Below are 18,298 nucleotides of genomic sequence, written 5' to 3' on the forward strand. Positions count from 1 at the left end.
GTTGGCTGCGGCGGTGGGGCGGACATGTCCGGCTGCGGCCGGACGTGTCCGGTGGCGGCGGGAGGAAGAGGACTAGGGTTTCGGGGGGAATAGACCGCGAATTTTGGGGGGAAGGGCATATTTATAGTTTCTGGGAGCTAGGAGAGTCCAAATGAGGAGCGGTTTTCGCCCACACGACCGTGATTGAACGACTGAGAGCATGGAGGGGAGTTTGCTGGGTTTTGGGTCACTTTGGAAGGGGTGTTGGGCTGCAAAGAGAAAGGGGGGCTTCGGGCTACGCGGTTAACCGTTGGAGTACGAAACGACCTCCAAATGGCACGAAACTTGACAGGCGGTCTACCGGTGGTGTACCAAGGCCGCTTGGCAAACCTCGGGCCATTCCGAGAAAGTTCAACACCCACTCACGAAGAGAGGCGAGAAGGGGACGCCGGATGACATAGGAGCGCCGGATTGCAAAACGGACAACGGGGAAAATGCTCGGATGCATGAGACGAACACGTATGCAATGCAATGCACATGATGACATGATAAAATGCAACACACAAGCAAATGACATGGCAACAACGATGAATAACTGGCTGACATCTGGTGCATCGAAACCGGGGCGTTACAGGATGCCCCGGATGGCATCCCCTCTTTCGTCTTTGTTCATTGGTAACTTTACTTGGAGCTATATTTTTATTCACCACATGATATGTGTTTTGCTTGGAGCATCATTTTCTTTTGTTAGTATTAGCTTGATGTTATTTAGATAATGTTTTGCATCTTTGTTTTCAATAAAAAAGTCAAGGATAGCCTTTACCATGCTTATTTTGCTATTTTACATGTTGCTGTTTGAAAACAGAAAGTTTACCGCTGTTGCGAAAATTCCCTAGAAAAGTCAGAGAATTGTATAATGTTGAAACTTTTTGCATAATGAGATCTGATAAATCTTCTACAGCTTAGTATTTTTATCATAATTTTTGGAGTTAGGTAAGTATTGGTACCCTTGCATTCTTTACAGACTATACTGTTTTGGCAGATTGCTGTTATGATTGCATTGTTTGCTTGTTTAATGATTCTATTTGAGGATAGGAGTATTAAATATGCAGAGGAATTTAGTATGCAATGTTGAATAATAATTTTAGTGATTTGTTACAGTAGAAAATGATAAGGTTTTTGCATTGGTTTATACTAACCTATCTCACGAGTTCTTGTTGAGTTTGGTGTGGATGAAGCTTTTGATAAAAAGAGAAACCATGATATGAGAGGAATTAAGGAGACACAAAAGTTCAAGCTTGGGGATGCCCAAGGCACCCCAAGATAGTATTTCAAGAAGTCTCAAGCATCTAAGCTTGGGGATGCCCCTTTAGGCATCCCACCTTTCTTCTTCAACAACTATCGGTTAGTATCGGTTGAACCTAAGTTTTTGCTTCTTCACATGAGTTGTGCTATCCTTTCAATGTCATTTTATTTTGCTTTGTTTGCTGTTTGAATAAAATACCAAGATCTGAAATTCTTTAGTGAGAGAGAGTCTTCACATAGTTACATAATTATTTAACTACTCATTGATCTTCAGTTATATCTTTTTGGAGTAGTTTTCATTTACTCGTGTGCTTCACTTATATCCTGTGAGTAAATGGTTGAATGAGTTGAATGTCATAAATCTTAAATTATATATGTTTCATTGCTTATCCCATGGGGAGTACTGACTTCACATCTAAGAAGTAGAGGTTGTAAATTTATTGAAGGTTAGCAAGCATTGTATTGGTCATTTGAACAATTCATGAAAGAATATTGAAGGAAGAGAGATTTCACATATAAATATACTATCTTAGACATCTTTTATAATTGTGAGCACTCATTAAGTATGACATGCTAAAGAGTTAATGTTGGACAAGGAAGACAACATAATGGGTTATGTTTTCTCACATCTCACTTAAAGTATATTGTCATGGATCATTCAAACATGTTGATCTTGCCTTTCCCCCTCATGCTAGCCAAATTCCTTGCACCAAGTAGAGATACTACTTGTGCTTCCAAATATCCTTAAACCCAGTTTTTCCATGAGAGTCCCACCATACCTACCTATGGATTGAGTAAGATCCTTCAAGTAAGTTGTCATCGGTGCAAGCAATAAAAATTGCTCTCCAAATATGTATGATCTATTAGTGTGAAGAAAATAAGCTTTATACGATCTTGTTATGGAAGCAATAAAAGCGACGGACTGCATAATAAAGGTCCATATACAAGTGGCAATATAAAGTGACGTTATTTGGCATTAAGATTTTGTGCATCCAACCATAAAAGCGCATGACAACCTCTGCTTCCCTCTGCGAAGGGCCTATCTTTTACTTTATGTCTTTTACTTTATGCAAGAGTCAAGGTGATATTCACCTTTCCCTTTTTCATTTTATCCTTTGGCAAGCACCTCGTGTTGGAGAGATCCTGATATATATATATATCCAATTGGATGTAAGTTAGCATGAACTATTATTGTTGACATCACCCAAAGGTGAATACGTTGGGAGGCAACACTATAAGCCCCTATCTTTCTCAGTGTTCGATTAAAACTCCATAACCATTAGTATTGTGTGAGTGTTACCAATTGTAGAAGACTATATGATAGTTGAGTATGTGGAGTTTGCTAAATCAAAGCTCTAACATAGACCCTTCCTGAAAATAAGATGAATTGTAATTGTTTGATGACTGAGAATGAAGTTTGCTAGTTTTCAAGAAATTTTATGGTCTTTGCTTTAACATGTGAATAGCTTGTTACTTGTTCTTGAGAAGTTTTATGAGATGAACTACTATTATGACATATAATCATGCTAGAAAAGGTGATTGAAATTATCATTGATCAAACTTGTGCACCTTCTAGCATTCACACTTCATAAATTCTTTCTTTTATCATTTACCTACTCGAGGACGAGTAGGAATTAAGCTTGGGGATGCTGATACGTCTCCAACGTATCTATAATTTATGAAGCATTCATGCTATTATATTATCTGTTTTGAATGTTTACGGGCTTTACTTTACACTTCTATATCATTTTTCGGACTAACCTACTAACCGGAGGCCCGGCCCATATTGTTGTTTTCTTGCCTATTTCAGTGTTTTAAAGAAAAGTAATATCAAACGGATTCCGAACGGAATGAAACCTTCAAAAAAGTTATTTTTGGAACAGAAGCAATCTCGGACACTTGGAGTACAAGCCAGGGAAGTTTCGAGGAGGCCAGGAGATAGGAGGGCACGCCCACCCCCCTGGGGGTGCCCCCTGTCTCGTGGGCCCCTCGAGGCACCCCCGACCGACTTCTTTCGCCTATATATTCCCATATACCCTAAAACCATCAAAGACGAAGATAGATCGGGAGTTCCGCCGCCGCAAGCCTCTGTAGCCACCAAAAACCTCGCGGGAGCCCGTTCCGGCACCCTGCCAAAGGGGGAATCCCTCACCGGTGACCATCTTCATCATCCCGGCGCTCTCCATGACGAGGAGGGAGTAGTTCACCCTCGGGGCTGAGGGTATGTACCAGTAGCTATGTGTTTGATCTCTCTCTCTCTCTCTCTCATGTTCTCTCTATGGCACGATCTTGATGTATCGCGAGCTTTGCTATTATAGTTGGATCTTATGATGTTTCTCCCCCTCTACTCTCTTGTAATGGATTGAGTTTTCCCTTTGAAGTTATCTTATCAGATTAAGTCTTTAAGGATTTGAGAACACTTGATGTATGTCTTGTCATGCTTATCTGTGGTGACAATGGGATATCACGTGATCCACTTGATGTATGTTTCGGTGATCAAATTACGGGTTCCGCCCATGAACCTATGCATAGGGGTTGGCACACGTTCTCGTCTTGACTCTCCGGTAGAAACTTTGGGGCACTCTTTGAAGTACTTTGTGTTGGTTGGATAGATGAATCTGAGATTGTGTGATGCATATCGTATAATCATGCCCACGGATACTTGAGGTGACAATGGAGTATCTAGGTGACATTAGAGTTTTGGTTGATTTGTGTCTTAAGGTGTTATTCTAGTATGAACTCTATGATAGATTGAACGGAAAGAATAGCTTCATGTTATTTTACTACAGACTCTTGAATAGATAGAACAAAAAGGATAACTGTGAGGTGGTTTCGTACCCTACCATAGTCTCTTCGTTTGTTCTCCGCTATTAGTGGCTTTGGAGTGACTCTTTGTTGCATGTTGAGGGATTGTTATATGATCTATCTATGTTATTATTGTTGAGAGAACTTGCACTAGTGAAAGTATGAACCTTAGGCCTTGTTTCCTACCATTGCAATACTGTTTACGCTCACTTTTCTCATTAGTTACCTTGCTGTTTTTATATTTTCAGATTACAAATACTTATATCTACCATCCATATTGCACTTGTATCACCATATCTTCGCCGAACTAGTGCACCTATACAATTTTCCATTGTATTGGGTGTGTTGGGGACACAAGAGACTCTTTGTTATTTGGTTGCAGGGTTGTTTGAGAGAGACCATCTTCATCCTACGCCTCCCACGGATTGATAAACCTTAGGTCATCCACTTGAGGGAAATTTGCTACTGTCCTACAAACCTCTGCACTTGGAGGCCCAAACGTCTACAAGAAGAAGGTTGTGTAGTAGACATCGACATGCTAAAGAGTTGATGTTGGACAAGGAAGACAACATGATGGGTTATGTTTATATCCAAAATAAAGTATATTGTCATGAATCATCCAATATGTTGAGCTTGCCTTTCCCCCTCATGCTAGCCAAATTATTTGCACCAAGTAGAGATACTACTTGTGCTTCCAAATATCCTTAAACCCAGTTTTGCCATGAGAGTCCACCATACCTACCTATGGATTGAGTAAGATCCTTCAAGTAAGTTGTCATGTTGCATGCAATAAAAATTGCTCTCTAAATATGTATGGTTTATTAGTGTGGAGAAAATAAGCTTTATACGATCTTGTGATGTGGAAGCAATAAAAGCGATGGACTGCATAATAAAGGTCCATATCACAAGTGGCAATATAAAGTTACGTCCTTTTGCATTAAGATTTCGTGCATCCAACCATAAAAGCACATGACAACCTCTGCTTCCCTCTGCGAAGGGCCTATCTTTTACTTTTGTGTTATACCTTTTACTAGAGTCATAGTGATCTTCACTGTCGTGGAATTGTCACGGCAGATGTCCTTAGTGTGAGGACTTCGCGAGGCCAACGCATCTATGTGGTAGCTTGAGAGGGGTTGGGCGGAATCGAGAGACGCAACACACAAGACAAGGATTTAGACAGCTTCGGGCCTCGGGAAACATCATCCGGTAAAAGCCCTACATGTTGTTTGTGGCTAGGTCTCATTATGCTCATGAGGGAGACGCCGCATCTCCGGCTCTCTTCTAGTTGGGTCTAGCCCTAAAGATTGTTTCTTATTACTTGTCCCTCTTTGGGGAGCCCTGCCCCTCCTTATATGAGTTGAAGGGGCGGGTTACATGACTAGTCCTAGTAGGATTAGGATTACTCTATTACAAGTGGAGTCCTAGCCTTGCTTCCTTTGTAGGAGAATATTCCTTATGCCTTTTCTCTTAAGCCGGCCCACCATAGCATGAGCCGGCCTTCTGGGCCCTGGGCCTTGTCTTCTATCCGACCCGCCGTCAGGGCCATCCATGAGTCCACAGGCTCATGAGTCGTCAGACCAGTGAGCCGCCAGACTCTGAGTCGCCAGTCCTCCGGTGAGTTACCAATGAAAATGCCAAGCCTGGCCGGGTCATACCGTGGGGGTATATCCCCGACATTAGCCCCCAGTTTAATTTGGACTTATCCATGTTAAACTGATCCTGTAAAATAAACACAAGAACAAACTTGATAGGTTGTGCTCCGGGTTAAATATTTTCTGAATCGGCACCTGATCATCCTTAAGTCCTTGTCATTTTCTCCTGGATGCATGTCCATGATCTCATAGCAAATCTCCTTTAACAGATATGTTCAAACTTTGCCAATGCAAAAAAATCCGGGCACTTCTTCTGAAAAAAATCCGGGTCAATAGGCGAGCTTCATAATCAACTTGCCGACATTGGTTCCTTGCAGAAAAAATATTATAAAGAATAACCCATTTGAGTCGGCCTTCAATACTCTGACTTTGACAAAAATATTAGTCTTGAAATATTAAACTGATATGCAGCTGGCTTAAAGATGTAGATCTTGCCGATATATGATTGCCAAAATTACCGGGTTATAAACAAATGATGCCGGGTCATGTAATTGTTGATGATGGCGGGTTAATCTTATGATGACACCGGGTCATAAACTTTACAGATTTCTCTAATAATAATATAATACCTGCTTTGCTCAAAACTGAGAATTTGAAGTTATTCCTCCCTTATATGCATATCACCTGTAGCCCCCAAGTGTCGGGTCTGTTGGAAATATGCCCTAGAGGCAATAATAAAATGGTTATTATTATATTTCCTTGTTCACAATAATTGTCTATTGTTCATGCTATAATTGTATTAACTATAAACCGTAATACATGTGTGAATACATAGACCACAACATGTCCCTAGTGAGCCTCTAGTTGACTAGCTCGTTGATCAATAGATGGTTATGATTTCCTAACCATGGACATTGGATGTCATTGATAACAGGATCACATCATTAGGAGAATGATGTGATGGACAAGACCCAATCCTAAGCATAGCACAAGATCGTATAGTTCGTTTGCTAAGAGCTTTTCTAATGTCAAGTATCATTTCCTTAGACCATGAGATTGTGCAACTCCCGGATACCGTAGGAATGCTTTGGGTGTACCAAACGTCACAACGTAACTGGGTGGCTATAAAGGTGCACTACAGGTATCTTCGAAAGTGTCTGTTGGGTTGGCACGAATCGAGACTGGGATTTGTCACTCCGTATGATGGAGAGGTATCTCTGGGCCCACTCGGTAATGCATCATCATAATGAGCTCAATGTGACTAAGTAGTTAGTCATGAGATCATGCATCACGGAACGAGTAAAGTGACTTGCCGGTAACGAGATTGAACGAGGTATTGGGATACCGACGATCGAATCTCGGGCAAGTAACGTACCGATTGACAAAGGGAATTGTATATGGGATTGCTTGAATCCTTGACATCGTGGTTCATCCGATGAGATCATCGTGGAACATGTGGGAGCCAACATGGGTATCCAGATCCCGCTATTGGTTATTGGCCGAAGAACGTCTCGGTCATGTCTGCATGGTTCCCGAACCCGTAGGGTCTACACACTTAAGGTTCGGTGACGCTAGAGTTGTTATGGGAAATAGTATGTGGTTACCGAAGGTAGTTCGGAGTCCCGGATGTGATCCTGGACGTCACAAGGAGTTCCGGAATGATCCGGTGGTGAAGATCGATATATTGGACGAAGGGTATTGGAGTCCGGAAGTGTTCTGGTGTACCAGGCTATGGCCAGCATGACCGAAAGGTGTTTCGGGAGCCCCGGCAAGTGTTGGAGGGCCTCATGGGCCAAAGGGGTAGGGGCAAACCAGCCCACTAAGGGGTGGTGCGCCCCCACACCCTTTCCCACGTTATTTGGGGAGGTGGGGCGCCTCCACCTGGCTTGGGAGGCAATCCTCCACCTGCTTGGCTTGGGGGGCAAGTCTCCCTAGGATTTTCCCTAGGGAGATCAAATCTGCTTGGCCGCCGCCCCCTAGGGGAAACCCTAGGGCGCCTCCCCCTCTCCCCTTGCCCCTATATATTATGGAGGGGTGGGAGGGCAGCCACACCTCTTCCCTGGCGCAGCCCTCTCCCTCCTCCAACACCTCCTCCTCCTCCGTAGTGCTTGGCGAAGCCCTGCTGGAGAACCACGAGCTCCACCACCACCACGTCATTGTGTTGTCGGAGTTCTCCCTCAATTTATCCTCTCCCCTTGCTGGATCAAGAAGGAGGAGACGTCCTCGGGCTGTACGTGTGTTGAACGCGGAGGCATCGTTGTTCGGTGCTTAGATCGGATTCGACCGCGATCTGAATCGCTTCGTGTACGACTCCACCAACCGCGTTCTTGTAACGCTTCCGCATCACGATCTTCAAGGGTATGAAGATACACTCATCCTCTCCCTCTCTTGTTGCTAGAATCTCCATAGATTGATCTTGGTGATGCGTAGAAAATTTTGAATTATTGCTACGTTCCCCAACAGGGTCATTATACAATAATGAGCAGGGACTTTGTAAATATGATCATGTAGACTTGAGCAGCAACGTGTAGCCCCCAAGGGCCGGCTCAGTAAATAATACTAAGCTGGGGCTTTGTATATAATTCATTGATAATAACATCATATGATATAATCTCCACCATGGGGCTTGAACCCACGTCCATAAGGTTAAGAACTTTGTACTCTACCAACTGAGTAGTGGATCTTTCAACATAATGGATTAAGGCTTGTGTACCTTAAATTTGTGACAGGAGCAATAGGTAGCCCCAAGGGCCGGCTCATTACAATGGGATGAGTCGGGTCTTCAATAAGTTGATCAAAAAATGACTTAACATTAGCCCCCAAGTGCCATGGTGCATGCCGGCAGTGACATGAGACTTGCATATTTGATGTAATCTCAATTTGAATAATGTAGCCCCCAAGTGTCGGGTCGTAAGCCTGCAGCGACTCGGGACTATTCCTTCCATTGTAGAATAAATCATATCCATTGATAAAATAATAGCCATTGCGCTAAAGCGACTTTGAAAGCCTCAATCATAATACTGGTTATTGATAATCATAATAGAATTCCAGCCATGTTGGCTATTCAAGATTTGAATAATATAATCCGGTATAAAAACTCAATCATTCAATATCATCATGAAAATCCAGGCAGTTTTGGCTATTAAAGATTTGAATACCTCATCGGTTGACAAGTAAATTCTGGAGTTTAAATACCTGGCGGCTCTTGGCCGATGGCGACTTAATGCGCATTCACTTAAGCCGGAATTTTTGTAACCCGACGGCTTATAGCCTTTGAGAAAATCAATAATTGATAACCCTTTTGCACTTATGATGACGTTGATTTGTGCATATGAGATTTAGAATTATCCTGCACACAAGTAGATCACAAGAACCCTTGGCGGTTTACCGCAGGGCGGGTCATAATATCTCACATATAACCACGAATGTGTAAAAAGGAGTCACAGATAAGCCTGTTATGAATCACAACTTTGAAACATAATAATATCATACCTGTGATATTGAATTTGCACTGCCGGTTTATGTGACCTTCGCAGTAAGGGCGATAACCCAATCCTTAGAAGCCAAAACTTCCAAAGATATAATGATTGTCATATGCTGGCGACTTATCGTCCAAAGCCAAGCCGGGTTAAATTGAAACCACACTTATACTTAGATCTGAACAAAAAAGTCTCAAGACAAAATCAAAGATTGCTTTCAAAAACTTAAGCCAAAAAAGAAAGAAAAATCGAGGCTTCTGATTCGAATACGATCAGTAAACCATTCCAAAGGGGTTAAGCTAGGATTCGAATACGATCATGTAGCCCCCAGTGGCTTTGGCGTTGCGTCGATCAAGAGGGTACCGACAGCTATGTTCTCTTTGGTTCGAATACGACCTATGTTTGAACAGGAAGCCCCCAAATGACCTTGAGAGTTTTTTAACGACTCTGCTTCGAATACGATCAAAGTCGGACCCAAAAGGGGTTAAGCTATGATTCGAATACGATCAAGAAGCCCCCTAGTGGGTTTGGCAGTGTGTCGATCAAGAGGGTACCGACAGCTATGTTCTCTTTGGTTCGAATACGACCTATGTTTGAACAGGAAGGCCCCAAGTGACCTTGAGAATATTTAACGACTCTGATTCGAATACGATCAGGGTCGGACCAAAAAGGGGTTAAGCTAGATTCGAGTACGATCAGCCCCCAATGGTCATTGAAGCGGGGTACCTATGTTTGAGTTGTGCTTTGCAACAGACTCTCTTTGGTCCCTTTAATTTTTCCTGAGAACTCGAACTTGTCAGTAATGAATTCTTCTTGAACCGGGCATTGAGCCGGATGTTGGAAGCTTTAGAGCTTTGTGGGAGACAGATTTCCCTTGAGCCGGCGCGGTAAACCGCGTGGACGGGCGAATTGATGTAAACCGGGCCACAGAGGATGGTGACTTGCGCACGTTCATTCATCGGGCAGTATGACACGGATGAAACCCCGGTGCAGAACATTGCCATCGCTCGCTCCATACCCACAATATAACACCTCATTTGTAATGAACAATTGTCCTGCATCAAAAAGTATCGCAAGCCAAAGTAATTGTTCTTTTAAAGAAAGCAATATGTAATACTCCCTCCATTCCACAATGTAGTGCTTCCTCTATCCACGTGCTTCAACTTTGACCATAAATTTAACTACCAAGACCGATTGCGACGGGAGCAAAAATTATATCAGTGAATTCGTATTTGAAAGAAGTTTTCAATTATATAATTTTTTCTCTCGCCGCAGTTGGTCTCGTTGGTTAAATTTATGGTCAAAGTTGGACCTCAGGAAGCGCGGGCGCACTATATTATGGAATGGAGGGAGTATAAAAACATATTGACTGGATTTCACCTGACACGTCAAGCCAGTAGTTATCCACTGCGGAGTTGATGATCACCGCGGTGAAGCTGAAATTAATCACGGGTGAGCCGGCCGCGGTGTTGTAAGCTAGCGCGGACGGGCGGGTCAATCGCAGGCGCGGTAAACCGCATGGACGGGCAAGTCAGCCGAATTGTGTTGATGTAGAATGGACCACGGGGGCGGCGGCTTGCGTGCGTCCGTCGGGCGACTTATGAGAGCGGGTGCGGCACCGGCGTGTTGATGTAGACCGGACCATGGGAGCGGTGGCGTGTGCGTGTCCATTGGTGAGGGAGTCGGCTGTGGTGTTGGAAGCCGGCGCGCACGGGCGCGGACTGACGAGCCGGCCGCGACAGTGGTAATCGGTGCAGGCACAAGAGTTGGCCACAACGTTTAAACCGGAGCGAACCTCATGTCTATGGCATGACGTCACTTTTGTAGTGGATTTTATCCTGCACAAAATATATTGAAAGACGGAGTAATTGTTCTCAGAAGAATTAATATGTGCTAAAAATAATGAGAACAGATAGCACCTGATTTATTTTCCGGATGAATGCGGATACTGATGCTGGATAATGTATAGTGGTAAGACAAAAAATCCTCCAACACGTCTCCTTCGGTTGCCCTGGAAATCGTGTCACGCTGAGAGTAGTTGTAGTGGTGGTTCTTTGTCTTCAAGTGCCTGTGACCTTCTCCTTTTGTCTTTTTCTAATCTCACATGAAGGACCTGTTTGAAGTGCTAGCGTGTGCACACACTGCTCTTTAACAACAGCTTACAAGCCCCAACACCTTGTGTTGGAAAGATCCTGATATATATATATATATATATATATATATATATATATATATATATATATATATATATATATATATCCAATTGGATGTAAGTTAGCATTAACTATTATTGTTGACATTACCCTTGAGATAAAAGGTTGGGAGGCAACACTATAAGCCCCTATCTTTTTCTGTGTCTGATTAAAACTTCATACATATGAGTATTGCGTGAGTGTTAGCAATTATGAAAGACTAAATGATAGTTGAGTATGTGGACTTGCTGAAAAGCTCTTATATTGACTCTTTCCGATGTTATGATAAATTGCAATTGCTTTAATGACCGAGAGCATAGTTTGTTAGTCCTCAATGAAGTTTCTGATTCATGCTTGACATTGTGATTCATGCTTGACATTGTGGATATATTGTTGTTATAAGAATGATCATGATGCCCTCATGTTCGTATTTTATTTTGTCGACATCTCTATCTCTAAACATGTGGACATATTTTTCGTTATCGGCTTCCGCTTGAGGACAAGCGAGGTCTAAGCTTGGGGGAGTTGATACGTCCATTTTGCATCATGCTTTTATATTGATATTTATTGCATTATGGGGTGTTATTACACATTATGTCACAATACTTATGCATATTCTCTTTTTTTTACAAGGTTTACACGAAGAGGGAGAATGATGGTAGCTGAAATTCTGGGCTGGAAAAGGAGCAAATATTAGAGACCTATTCTGCACAACTCCAAAAGTCCTGAAACTCCAGGAAAGTTATTTTCAGAATGAATAAAAAATACTGAGCGAAGAAAATACCAGAGGGGGGCACCCACCGTCCACGAGGGTGGGGGGCACCCCCCTGCCTCGTGGGCCCCCTGGCAGGCCTCCTGTGCCATCTTCTGCTATATGAAGTCTTTTACCCTGGAAAAAATTACAAGCAAGCTTTCGGGACGAAACACCGCCGCCACGAGGCGGAACCAATCTAGGGCTCCGGCGGAGCTGTTCTGCCAGGGAAACATCCCTCGGGGAGGGGGAAATCATCACCATCATCATCACCAACGATCCTCTCATCAGGAGGGGGTCAATCTCCATCAACATCTTCACCAGCACAATCTCCCCTAAAACCTTAGTTCATCTCTTGTATCCAATCTTTGTCCCAAAACCTCAAATTGGTACATGTGGGTTGCTAGTAGTGTTGATTACTCCTTGTAGTTGATGCTAATTGGTTTATTTGGTGGAAGATCATATGTTCAGATCCTTTATGCATATTAATACCCCTCTGATTATGAACATGAATATGATTTGCGAGTAGTTACGTTTGTTCCTGAGGACATGGGAGAAGTCTTGCTATAAGTAGTCATGTGAATTTGGTATTCGTTCAATATTTTGATGAGATGTATGTTGTCTTTCCTCTAGTGGTGTTATGTGAACGTCGACTACATGACACTTCACCATTGTTTGGGCCTAGAGGAAGGCATTGGGAAGTAATAAGTAGATGATGGGTTGCTAGAGTGATAGAAGCTTAAACCCTAGTTTATGAGTTGCTTCGTAAGGGGCTGATTTGGATCCACATGTTTCATGCTATGGTTAAGTTTACCTTAATACTTCTTTTGTATTTGCGGATGCTTGCAATAGGGGTTAATCATAAGTGGGATGCTTGTCCAAGAAAGGGCAGTACCCAAGCACTGGTCCATCCACATATCAAATTATCAAAGTAATAAACGCAAATCATATGAGGATGATGAAAACTAGCTTGATGATAATTCCCATGTGTCCTCGGGAGCGTTTTCCTTCATATAAGAATTTGTCTAGCCTTGTCCTTTGCTATAAAAGGGATTGGGCCACCTTGCTGCACCTTATTTACTTTTGTTACTTGTTACCCGTTACGAATTACCTTATCACAAAATTATCTGTTACCGATAATTTCAGTGCTTACAGAGAATACCTTACTGAAAACCGCATGCCATTTCCTTTTGCTCCTCGTTGGGTTCGACACTCTTACTTATCGAAAGGACTACGATAGATCCCCTACACTTGTGGGTCATCATACGACTGGTACCGGTCATACCAACAATTGTACCTGGTGCCACTGACTTCGTGACGTTATCCCTAAAAAACGTGAAGGACCTGAGCCAAATTGCAACAGAGAAATCCTGAAACCATATTCTGTCCATCTGCACTATAGGAAGGAGAGAAAGACCCGACACTCATCTCCTCAACCATTCACATCTTGGCAACAGTCGCTCAACTATCATCAATATCTCATCGACATTTCCATCTCCACCACCATAGCCTCCATCTCCATTAGATTATTTACTTGTAATCAAGATTCCGCCATGATCAACGACATTGCAGGACCATCAATCGTTCATCTTCAACTAACCTTTTATACCATGTCATCTGCTTGTGATTCCATCGCGATGTGTGGGTAATTCGCTCTGGCTAAGGGGCGAGTCATAGCCCTGCAACCCCGTGCATGCCCAAGAAGGGATTGAAGGTATGAGTTTACATTATAGTTTTCTATAATTGTTAGTCTCTTGTCTCTATCTCGATCTTAGGGTTCTCCAGTTCGCTATACACCGAAGATTGGTACAAGATAACCGAGGAAACCCCATGAGTCCTCGATGCAGCAGTAGTCAGCCGTGGTGCCACGACGACGCATCACCCACTTATTTATTTTCACATTGTGTATCTTATTACTTACTCATGCAATGTTGCTCTATGTATTTATAATCACGAGCCGCGTACACGTATATAGGTGAAACCTTAACTCTAGCCTATTTATTTTATTGTTATAACCTTCGTGATACTTTATTGGTCCAGGAAACTGAAATGGTTTGCGATAAAAAGGACTTCCAGTCATTTCCTTACCAAGGTGAATTCAGTTTCTAGATTCGGTAAATCCTAAGGTCTCTAGGGATAGCTATATTTACATCCGAAATTGGATCAAAGAGTTGCTTGCAAGGAGATTTTCGAATCTTGATTCGGCGAAGAAATATGTTCGATTGAGCACAAACATGAAGACTTCAATCTTGCTTCACTTAGACCCCCTTAGTAGCATGGTTTGCCTTACGTTGCAAATAAAGTCTACACAACAACTTCCAAGTCTTCAATGGCACTCCAAAAACGTCAATCTTCTCACAATATTTTTAGGGATCACCACCCACATGCCAAAACAAATTCTTATGGATTTTCACCCATGTATAGTGACAAATACGTTAGCCCATGAACTGCTTCATGGTTAATCATCCAAAATACATTAAGGGACACTAAATACTAGATGCACTTACATGTATCAAGACCCGAGTTCGGTGAAATTTTCTTGTTTGCGACATTTAGTTAGGTTGAACCAACCAAAGCTATACAAGACCAAAGCACACACTTTGATCTAACCTCCAGTAAGGGGATTTCTCAAGGTTGAAGTTGTCACATTGCTCGACACCTCACTTATTAATCTATTTTTCTTAAAAAATGAAAAAGCCGCCACAAATGCGAGTGTGATGCCCTATGGTCTTTTAATGGTAGATAAAAAATTCTAAAGTTGTTTGCTAGGTTGGATGATCCACGTCTTACGATGTCATGCTGGGATGGTACAGTAACATCGTGTGCATCCCGTGAACTATTTGACAAGGAGCCATCAGTTTCTCTTGTATGTGTCCTAGTAGTTTGTTGCTGTCACCCACTTGCTATTTCCATTTCCACAATAATTTTTTTCGTGCTTCGAGAGCTAGACCCTAGACATCCTCAAACAACTCTTCTTTTCCAAATAAATTATTGTGAATGAAAAAACACACTCCAACTCCCCATAAAAGGGGAGGGGGTTCATGTGGAGGTAGGAAGAGGGGGTTATGGTGGGAGTGGGGTTGCATCTCCCCTAACAATTCCCCTAGTTATGGCGAAGGCAACATTATGGCAACGTTAGGCCTCCATCACACCTTAAAACATTTCACTTTCATGCTACATACACCCCAAAGTTGATGAAATCTACACGCTCGGTGTTGGTTGTGTGCGTAGCTGCATGATCAAGCCATTTAGATACATTAAAACTGAGCACTCTTCCAACCATCTCAGGCCATTAGCATTCTTGGCCGTCGGATCTTCAGTTTTAGGTGCTTTTGGCCGTCTGATCAAACTCAGGCGCACTACTTCTTGCCAGGACTGGGCAGCTACTTCCGCAACAAAATTGATGGCCTGCAGTTAATTGGGCCCTCGTTCTTGCATGAAGCCCACGAACAGTCCTTGCTCCACCTTCCATCCTATCTACATCGTCCTTCTCGGAAGAGGAAACGAACTGAGCCTCGATCCGATCCATCGCATGTACCGGCGTACAATAGACCGACACAGAGCGAGGAGACCCGGTGTGGACCTTGCCAATCGATGTGGTGGGAGAGGCGATGCACGCATTGGCAGCTGATGCAGAAGGGAGAAGTAGGGCTGCAGACATTGGAGTGGCGATTGAACTCGATCCGACGTCATTCAACCTCTGAGGCGTCAGTTCCTGATACTCATTTATGGCAGGTAATGCGTGCCACTCACCGGCCGCGATTAGTGTAGGCAGTTACTATTTTGAAAACCTACACCTACGTGAGTTCTTTTTCCTATATATATCCCTCACGCTCTCATGTTCTCCTTCTTCCTCTGGCATCAGGGTAACACATCTTGCAGCTATGGTTCGTTCTAAGTTGCCCCTCTATCTTCCACTTTCTGCAGAATTTTCCTTACGGTTCCATCTTCAACCCGACAATTCGTTGATTTATTTTCAATCTTAATTTTGTATGGGCAGTGTACATGTTGCTTCTGGTCTATCAGTTTGGGCAAATTCTGAAGGTTTGTTCTCATATGTTGTTTGGATTGTTCTTCATCTGTCAATTGCAATGGTTGTCATCTTGGTAATTTCTTCACGGGGGCAGCCATGCCCTATCTCTGCATGCTTTATATCCATGTAACAAAGTGTTCTTTCTCTGTAAATCTGCAATGAAAATCATTGATATGTATGTGTGTCATTCATGCAATGATACTGTCTGTTGATGTATTCCACAGGTTATTTACAACAATAAAGTCAAATGCGCAAATACATAACCTGGTTTGTGTATCAATAAGAGAAACAAAGGCCAATAATTTCCCTGATAATTTGTTCCTAGATACACAGTAGTATAACACATTAAGGAAAATCATTGGACCACACTAGATACAGGAAACAAGGAAAAGTTAGATCAGGCCTGGACCACTACATGATGCCTCTGGATGAAGTGTACGTAGGTGCCCTTGAAGGTAAATTTGATTTTGCATTTGATGCCCATTTTCCCCAGTGTATATAATAATCAACAAGAGTACTTGCAAATTTGTTGTTATGATTACAGATTATTTTGTTGGCAGAGAAACAAGCAATGTTGGAGATGTTAGAATGTGAGGCAAAGGCACGAATATAGCAATCTTCTACTTGGGAGAAGTTATCCAAGAGATTTGTTGATTCCTCATTGGAATGCAAATCGGATCAGCTCATTTATTCCTTATTACCTATTCTGTAAAATCTTGAGCACAATATGTATATTTGCTGTCTGCGTACATTCTCCCAAACTGCTATTTGTCGCTTCCCCTATTTTCTATGAGGCGGTGTTGATGGGAGCGGGAAATATTGTTGTAACATCACATTCCTGCTGAAGAGGTCCTAAATGCAGTAATTTACGCAAGATAGCTAGAGAGACTCCAAATTTCGTTCTCTTGGCAGAATAGCTTTCATTGCACCGGATGGTTACTATGGTTTTACCTTGCAACAAAATATTCTTGTGAATCAATAACTGTAGTCACTTGTAGTTAAAATCGCACAAGGATCCGTGTTTCTATTCTCTCATTTGGCTTCTCATTACACCGGATGGTTACTATGTTTTTCCTTGCAACAAAATATTCCTGTGAATCAATAACTGTAGCCACTTGTAGTTAAAATCGCACAAGGATCTGTGTTTCTATTCTCTCATTTGTCTCCTTAGTAGATGTTGTCTTGTGCCATTTTAGTTACCAGTTGATGATTGTACTTGCCTGAAAGTTTTAGAGATTGTTGCCCCCAATTCTTTAAAGTTTAGAGTACGTTCTAGAATACATTTGTAAACTTCAGCGGGCAATCATATTCTTTATATGTTATATGCTTTCATATGTATATAAAAATTCCAACCATTCTATTGCCAAAATAGACGGGTGCTGCAACGCGCGCCGTCATGGTCTAGTACCTAAAAAAAACAGTCCTACCTTCACTTGTTTCCAAGCCATGACAAGTGGCAATATATGAAAATGTGATCCCCACGCCCGCCGCTACCCTCTGCTCCAGCGAGCGTGCTGCCCTGATACCAGCGACCATCGAGTCATCTGCCCGCTCCCCATTCACTGGCACAACCCTACTCCTTCTTGGCCATCCCTCCCCAAACCCGGTCGCGAGCTCTGACGTGTCACTCGAGCCACCTCGAGCGTCGCCAACCCCGCACTCCGCCATGCTGCTCGAGCTACCACGTCGTGCCGCCTGACCCCGACGGGTAAGAGAGCGGGAGAGAGGGAGAGAGTGACAAAAATAAAATTATTGACCCACCGACAATGTCAGCAATTTACTAGGGAGTTGCGGGAGCACCCCATACATATTTCTAGAAAAAACATTGAGACAACCCTAATAACACCCTATTGAAGAGATGATTTACTAGTAACTGTTGAAGCGAAAGTGCTCTTGTGAGCTCGAGCTCACATGCACCCTTTGCTACAGTAAAATTGAAAAAAATACTTAAAAAGTTTAAAAAAAATTGATTTTTTTTACAACAAACATTGATGTCTTTTTCACATGCGTGCAAAAATTCATGACAAAATGACATTCATGCAGGTCTCGGTAAAAAAAACAAAATCGATGCTTCAAAATGCTTCCAAAAACAGTTTTTTCAGCATGATTTTGTCTTTTTTGTCAAGGCCTCCACAAATGTCATTTCATCATGAAAATTGGCA

This window comes from Triticum dicoccoides, chromosome 3B (genome assembly GCF_002162155.2).
Source record: "Triticum dicoccoides isolate Atlit2015 ecotype Zavitan chromosome 3B, WEW_v2.0, whole genome shotgun sequence".
NCBI lineage: Eukaryota > Viridiplantae > Streptophyta > Magnoliopsida > Poales > Poaceae > Triticum > Triticum dicoccoides.